This window comes from Dermacentor silvarum, chromosome 1 (assembly GCF_013339745.2).
Source record: "Dermacentor silvarum isolate Dsil-2018 chromosome 1, BIME_Dsil_1.4, whole genome shotgun sequence".
In the NCBI taxonomy this organism is placed as follows: domain Eukaryota; kingdom Metazoa; phylum Arthropoda; class Arachnida; order Ixodida; family Ixodidae; genus Dermacentor; species Dermacentor silvarum.
Genome location: NC_051154.1, coordinates 402491769 through 402500817, shown reverse-complemented (window position 1 = coordinate 402500817; position 9049 = coordinate 402491769).

Below are 9049 nucleotides of genomic sequence, written 5' to 3'. Positions count from 1 at the left end.
TGTCAATCCACCAGCTTGGTGGTTGCCGCGAGTGTTGTTCTTCAGGTTCTATTTGCCGGTTTTCCATGGCAACTAGGGAAGAAATAAAAGAAATATGGCATGAGCATAAGTTTGTTTTAGGAACAAAGGAAATTCATGAACGTCAAATTCATCTAATGCAGGCAGCCGATAGCCTGTCACATATCTATGGTGTCACAGGAAAAAGTTGCTTCAGTGCACTTCACTCATTTGACGTGACTAAAGGTTTTCCGCCTGACATCATGCACGACATATTTGAAGCAGTGTAAGAAGTGTAATGACACTAGATCAATTGAATCAATCAACGTCTTGAGTCATTCCCTTTTCAAGGAGCAGACAAAAAAATCCAGGTTGCCTGTGCTGTCGGCAAGCAGTGGTTAAAAAATCAGCTTTGAAAGGTTCAGCTGCTGAGAAGCTTTGATTTTTCCGTTTCTTTTCATTGCTTGCTGGAGACTGCATTCCAAAAGAAAATGTAGCCTACAGAGTGTACCTTGCTTTACGGGCTGTGATGGACATTGTCTGTGCTCCACAGGTGTGTGGTGGTGCAGCTGCATATTTGCAAGCATTGATTGAAGACTTCTATTCTACTTTCAAAGAAGCTTTTGCAAATGTCAATGCAATTCCAAAGATGCACTATTTAATCCATTATCCAAGACTTCTACTTCTCTATGGGCCCCTCTCAAAGCTTTCTTGCATGCGCTTTGAAGCAAAGCATCAGTTCTTCAAGGCCCTTGCTCATAAACTTGTTTGCTCAACAATAAGTCAACGTCACCAGGTACATTTTATGCACACATTAATGCAGCCACACGAATCAGTCTTTTTTTCACAAGGCAAGGAACTAGATGAAAATTTGCTGCCCAACTTGCTGAAAGACAGGCTTGAGCAACTTGGCCTTGCAGGCATGGATGTGCATCGTGCTGCCTCCCTCACTGTGTCAGAAAGAAAACTGAGTGAAGACTGTGTTGTTCTGTTGATCGTGACTGAAGATGAACTCCCCCTCTTTGCACAAGTCACTCTAATTGCCATTTGTCAACAGAAATACTTCATTGTAGCTTCATTCCTAGATAAAAAATATTTTGATGATCACTTTCATGCTTTTGTTGTCTATCGCACAAGTCATAGTATCATTATAGAGAATGTTCAGCACAATGAAGAATACTTTGATCCTCTCTATTTGTACAAGCTTAGCTGATACCTTTATGTGACCCCACGGTACACTTTCTTTGGTGAATAATGATACCATGTATTCTATGTTTATGCAAGTATTATTGTCGCTTACATTCTATTGTTATTGTGTAGCCCTCATTTTCATGTAGTGCATACTTAATTGCAGCATGCACTATTGCTTTGTTAAGCCAAGCACTGCCCAACCTTCCCATGTACACACAGAAACAAATAGTTAATTCCCTCATACAGTAGCCCATATTGGGATTTGATAAGTAGGACCATTAGGTAATTTCCTTTAAATGAGTTCTTAGTCCACACCTATTCATGCCAACGATATCATGGAACGTAACTGCTGCTGCTATTTGTTTTAAAATATCTAGAGTTGTAGGTGTGATTTCACGCAACAAAACATTATTGGCAACTAAGGTTAAATTGTCCTTATATTATGCATTTTTCTATTCCGACTTATTACTGTTCTATAGGTTGGGGTCACACCACAGTGTATAACATTTTGAAACATCAAGTGTTACAGAAACAGATGTGGCGAGTTATAGTTATAGCTTCTTATTATTCTGAAATGAAACTAGTTTACTTGGAAAGCAATAACATACCTGTGGACTGTTTATTATAAATTTACTTGCTTTTATAAGAGAGATTTAACAAACATTTCTTCAAGATGTACCACTTCGACGTTGTAAAAACCCGTATACAACTAGGAAACCTGATACATTAATAATGCCAAAATGTTATACAAACTTTGTAATTGCGATGCTAAAATTTTACCACCGAAATGTGTAAATATGTCCAGCTGTGAGCACTTGAGAGAGAGAGAGAAAACATTTGATTTTGTCCCCCTGTTTGGTGCTACTGGTTGTTGGGATAATGGTGAGAGGTAGTGAGGGTGTGACATTGATTTGGTTAGGGCTGCTGCTTCTGGTATGTTGAGCTCAAAGGTTGTGCGAAGCTCCAATAACATGGCTACATTAGTTGGTGTTGAGCCAGTCAGCCATTCCAAGTGTTTGGGGGCCTTCAGGTAGTGTCCTAAGTAAAGATTGAAGCGAATGTCGACTTGCTGGGCAAACGCACAGTGTATGGGATATACGAGGTGTGTTCAAAAAGAAACCGAACTTTTGAAATAGCACACCAACCGGCAGAAGGAGCGCGCTGCGGCTAATGAGCGCATGTAGCGGCAGGTTTAGACAACAAGCTGTCATTTGCCGCGTTTCGCTCAGACCGTCAGTTGGCGAGCTACAGCCGCTGAAGTGAGCACATCAACAAGCTGTTCTTCGGATTGGTGCCAAAGTGACAATGAAGGAATTGTGAGAACAGCTTGCGTATGTGAAGTTCTGCTACAAACTTGGGAAAACTTTCACAGACATTTCAGTTGCTTAGCCAAGCATACGGGGATGACTGTATGAGTCGCACGCAGTGCTATGATTGGTTCAAGTGTTTTGACACGGAAGAATGTCGGTCAGTGATGATCCCAAGCCAGGACGACCTTCCACATCCAGATGATGACCACGCTGGAGAGTTCGAACTGTGATTCGTGGAAACTGTCGTTTGACTGTTCGAGAAGTCGCTGACGAAGTGGGTATAAGCCTAGGATCATGGCTATGAAATTTTCAATGACAAACTTGGGATGCGTCGTGTCAGTGCAAAATTCGTGCCGCGTTTCTTTACTGATGATCAGAAACAGACCTGTGTTGAAATAAGCCAGGAACTGCTCGCCGCGGCTAATGACCATGAAAACTTTCTTAAAAACATCATAACAGGCGATGATGTTTATGGCTGTGATGGTGAAACGAAAGTGCAGTCATTGCAGTGGGTGGCCAAATGTTCTCGTCAAAAAAAGTACACATGAGTCGGTCAAAAATGAAGGTGATGTTGGTTGTGTTTTTCGACTGCAAAGGCATGTCCACCAGGAACTCGAAGCAGACGATGGGTCCTTGCCCTGCTTCAGTATAGGAACGGCAATGGCCTCTTTCCAGGCAGAGGAGATCTTGCGGGAGGTCCATATAGCATTGTATAGGGAGAGCAGAGTGCTCTTTGTTTCATGGGGAAGGTGTTTCAGCCCGCAGGGGCGTCTGCGTAAGCAGGCGTTTGGTGCGTTGCGACACCACGTACCCGAGCATATGAGGCTTGGACCCTCCCGCGTGTAGCCGTGCGCGGCTGAGCCGTGTCCGGGGAAAAGGGGATCCTGGGGGTTGAGCCGATGCCGGGTGTTTGGACCTCTACGGCCCCTCGGCGGAGGCAACACACCTCTTTGGCCTCTGCTTCACGTAGACGGCACCCCCGGACTGACCCACCCGGGGGAAACCGGTGGTCGCCTTTTCCTGTCCCCCTCTCCAACCTTTTGCTTTCCTATCTCCTTTCTTTTACTCTCCTATCATCTCTTCTTTTCCGTCACTTCCTAATTTTCACAGGCGGCTTGGGTTAACCTTGTGTATGTGCCCTCCCTTGGGTATAATATATTAGGTTATAGTGGCAATGTACGGTTGGCGCCTGCAGCCTTACGCGTTAAGTGCTGCAGCATCCCCTAGTTGGGCTCCGTGGTGGGTGGCCGCCATTGCTGCCGAAATAAACCAAACCAGTATGGGAACGCCTGCATTTCCCCGTTTACTTGATCGTCACCCTCACAAGAGGGGACGCACCGAAGAACTATTAAGCTTATTCAGACCAAGAGAAATTTTCCCCCGTTACCAAGTAGTTCACAGTGAGAAGACCGAAAAACCAGCAAGAACCGTATCCCCTTTTCTAGTCGCAAAAGGCTTGACTGACGCCCTTGGCCCAGGTTACAAAGTCACCAAAATGGCGAGCGGGGACCTCCTGCTTGAGATCCGTGATAAAGAGCAGCACAATAAACTCAACAAGCTTGTGGCATTTGGAGACATTCCTGTTACCGTTTCACCTCACCGTTCTATGAATACAGCACGCGGAGTAGTTTCTGATGCAGATCTCATTGACTTGTCCGAAACCGAACTATTGGAGGGCTGGAAAGAGCAAAATGTAACCAATGTACAGCGTATCATTATCCGACGAGACAATAAAGAAATTCCTACAAAACACCTGATCCTGACCTTTGCCACTTGCGATCTGCCACAAACAATAGAAACCGGATACACTAAGATAGCTGTCAGACCATACATACCTAATCCAAGACGATGTTTCCAATGTCAAAGATTTGGCCACGGCTCGCAGAGCTGTCGTGGTAGACTTACATGCGCGAAATGTGGAGTCCAAGGTCACGCCTCAGATAACTGCGAAGCGACACCACACTGTGTAAACTGTGATGGTGAACATCCAGCTTACTCCAGATCCTGTCCTAACTGGAAAAAAGAAAAAGAAATTATCACTCTCAAAGTGCGCGAGAACATATCGTTCAGGGAAGCACGTAAAAGGTGCTCACCATTCCACACTACCACATATGCTGATGCGGCGCGTCAAGGGGCAGCGTCGCAGCGGCTACTGCCACCTGCCCAGCTCGCGCGCAGCGAGCTATCGCTTGTGGCTCCTGCCCCCAGGGTGGAAGGAGCTAAGTCTACTCCACCCAACCAGCGAACAGGCCCGGTTACCCTATGGTTGCCGGCACCACAACAGTCCTCGGTGGCAGCCTGCGCTTCGCGTAGCGAACCCGCAGGCCCGCCAGCAGCTCCCACGGTGGGTGCAGTCAAGGCTGCCTCACCCTCACCGGCCCCTGCTGGTGCTGGCAACAGCCGGCGCAGCTCAGGCCCAAAGGCAGCCCCATCGACATCCGGGCTGGTGGGCGCAAATGTCTCGTCCTTCGCGGCGAGACTTTCTCGTGAAACTTCTCGCTCGCAAGAGCGCGTGTCCGGCGCCTCACAAGAGGCAATGGACACCACACCCACCCCGACGGCGCACCAAGCGCCTAAGGAGCGGCGAGGTTCCCTCGACCGCTTCAGAAAAGACAAATCCCGCGTTACAGGGCCTGGAAAGGGCTCTGTAATCTAATGCAACACTTCCTTTTTGTTTTTAGTACACATAGCACCCATTCACTTTTAGTATGGCCACACAAATTATACAATGGAACATCAGAGGCCTTCTTAGGAACCTCGATGATGTGCAAGAACTTCTCCACAAACACAATCCAAAAGTGCTGTGTGTACAGGAAACTCATTTAAAATCGACACATACAAACTTTCTTCGACAGTATGTTACGTTTCGTAAAGATCGCGATGATGGTCTCGCATCATCAGGCGGTGTTGCCATTATGACTCACAAAAGCATAGCATGTCAACGTTTGCAGCTGCAAACACCCCTTGAAGCAGTGGCAGTTCGACTGGTTCTCCTTAACAAACTCATCACCATTTGCTCGCTATACATACCCCCACATTACCGCTTACACAAACACGAATTTCAGTCCTTGATAGACGAATTGCCCGAGCCCTATCTTGTTCTTGGCGATCTCAATGCACACAACAGTCTGTGGGGCGACGCTCGCATCGATGCGCGAGGCCGTCTAATTCAAGATTTTCTTTTCTCATCCGGTGCTTGTCTGCTTAACAAAAAAGAACCGACATATTATTGTCTTGCAAACAAAACCTTTTCCTCTATAGACCTCAGCATAGCTTCTCCATCCATATTACCTGAACTTGAATGGGAAGTTATAAAAAACCCTTACGGGAGCGACCATTTCCCAATACTGCTGAGAGCGCCAAGACAATACGAATCTCCACCACATGCTCCCCGGTGGAAGGTCAATGCAGCGGACTGGGAAAAATTCCAAACACTTACCAGTAAGCTCTCGTGGGCTGACATTTCATCGCTCGGAATTGACGGTGCCATCGAGTATTTTACAAATTTCATAATAGATGCAGCTTCTAAGTGTATTCCCCAAACAAGTGGTCTTTCTAGCAAACGCCGTGTTCCGTGGTGGAATGAACAATGCCGGAACGCACGTAGGCAGCAGAACAGAGCATGGAGGCAGCTTCGCAATTATCCTACTGCTGAAAACCTTGTCAGTTTCAAGAAAATCAAGTCCCAAGGTAGGAGAACACGCAGACAAGCCAGGAGAGACAGCTGGCAAACATTTTTATCAAGTATCAACTCGTACACGGATGAGGCCAAGGTTTGGAACAGGGTGAATAGAGTAAGAGGACGACAAACACATCCGCCTCCCCTGGTAGACAGACAGGGAGACAGCCTGGAGGACCAAGCGAACCATCTGGGTGCACATTTTGAACATGTTTCCAGTTCATCACACTATTCTCCAGCGTTTAAAAGATACAAATCAGCAATAGAAAAACAAAAACTGGACCGAAAGAGCACCGGAAACGAACCATATAACCTACCTTTCTCCCTAGCAGAGCTGCATGCATCACTCACCTGTTGCAACCAATCTGCCCCAGGCCCTGACCGTATACTATATGACATGTTGAAAAACCTACCCTCTGAAACGAAGAAAACCCTTCTCTGTCTCTATAACTCTATATGGACCTCCGGCGAGATCCCCTCTGCCTGGAAAGAGGCCATAGTGATCCCTATCCTGAAGCAGGGCAAGGATCCATCGTCCGTATCGAGTTACCGGCCCATAGCTCTAACAAGCTGCCTCTGCAAAGCTTTTGAGAAAATGATAAACCGTCGTCTGATACATTTCCTAGAATCAAAGAAGCTGCTTGACCCATACCAGTGCGGTTTTCGCGAGGGTCGATCCACCATTGACCATTTGATACGTATTGAGGCACAGATACGTGAAGCTTTTGTTCACAAACAATTCTTCCTTTCTGTTTTCCTCGATATGGAAAAAGCATACGACACCACATGGCGGTTCGGAATACTGAGAGACCTCTCCCACTTTGGTATACGTGGTAATATGCTAAATGTGATTGAAAGTTATCTGCTGAATCGCACATTCCGTGTTCGAGTTGGCAATGCTTTATCACGACCTTTTGTGCAGGAAACCGGAGTGCCGCAGGGTGGGGTGCTCAGTTGCACTCTCTTTATTATAAAAATGAATTCCTTGCGTCTATGCATCCCACGCAACATGTTCTATTCAACGTACGTCGATGATGTACAGATTGGATTTAAATCGTGCAACCTTGCCATCTGTGAGCGGCAGGTTCAGCTTGGTCTGAACAAGCTGGCTAAATGGGCAGACGAGAATGGGTTCTGCCTAAATCCACAAAAGAGCACCTGCGTCCTTTTTTCTCGAAAGAGAGGACTGTACCCCGACCCCGACATTCACCTGCAAGGACAGAGTCTACCTGTAAAAACGGAACATAAATTCTTAGGCATAATTCTTGACACAAAGCTGACATTCATACCACACCTAAAATATCTAAAAACCAAGTGCATGAAAACAATGAATATTTTAAAAGTGTTGTCACACACTACATGGGGTAGCGACAAAAAATGTCTCTTAAACGTGTATAAAAGCCTCATACGAACACGCCTAGACTACGGGGCCATAATTTATCAGTCAGCCACCCCAACCGCGTTGAAGATGCTGGACCCCATCCACCATCTAGGTATTCGCTTGTCTACAGGTGCCTTTAGGACAAGCCCTGTAGAAAGCCTTTACGTGGAATCCAATGAGTGGTCCCTCCACTTCCAGAGGACCTACACAGCTTTCATGTATTTTCTTAGAGTGAATGCAAACAGTGAACATCCCTCATATTCCACCGTAAATGATTTGTCCAGCTCCCACCTCTTTCATAACCGCCCTGCAGTAAGAGATCCCTTCTCGTTGCGTGTGAGAAATCTGGCTGAGGAAATGGATGTCCCACTTTTTGAACATCGTCTAATGACACCCACTATACAGGTCGCACCGTGGCAGTGGCAGATTGTAGAGTGTGATTTGTCCTTTTTACATGTTACGAAGCACGCCCCCGTTTCACACATTCGAATGCACTTCCTTGAACTGCAGCATAAATACTCCTGTCCGGAATTTTACACCGATGCATCAAAGTCTCATGCTGGTGTCTCTTATGCAGCGGTTGGCCCATCATTTTCAGATGCCGACGCCCTGCACCCACAAACGAGCATTTTTACAGCAGAGGCTTATGCAATACTGTCGGCTCTTAAACATATCAAGGACTCGAAAATACCCAAAGCAATCATCTACACAGACTCGCTGAGCGTAGTAAAAGCTTTAAAATCTCTTAAAAGGCACAAAAATCCCATAATAGTATCGCTTTATTCATTCATATGTAGTATTTATGCATCTGGGCAGCATGTTGTGGTGTGCTGGGTGCCAGGACACCGAGACATCGAGGGAAATGTACTGGCAGACCAGCTTGCCACATCCGTCGAGGCAAAAGCTGGCAACACATCTATGCCCGTCCCTGTTCATGATATGAAGCCATATCTACGCAAGAGACTTCGAGTCCATTGGCAGCGTTTGTGGCACGGCCAGACTCATAACAAGCTCCATTTAATTAAGCCCCATTTAGGAAACTGGCCATCGACCACGAAATCTAGAAGAAATGATGTCCTATTCTGTAGGCTCAGAATAGGACACACTTACAGCACGCATAATTACCTGCTGTCTGGAGGCGAACCCCCAACCTGTACTAGATGCGGGGAAGCACTTACTGTACTTCACATCCTAGTACAGTGTCCATTAATAGAACCTGAAAGAAAGAAACACTTTGTTCAAGCCTATAGAGAGAACATACCCCTTCACCCAGCGTTGTTTTTAGCTAATGACCCGGTATTTCAGCACGACTCAGTTTTAGCCTTTTTAAACGACATCGACATTTTGCAAGTTCTTCGCCCGAGAGATTCGTAGCAGGGTCCTCTTTCAGAGGACGCTGCTGCGACAGCATTTTGAAATGCACTCTCCTCCAGGCTCTTGCTTCTAAGGGTCTCTGTGAGGCAGTAGTGCCTTGTATCGCTCACAGCTTTT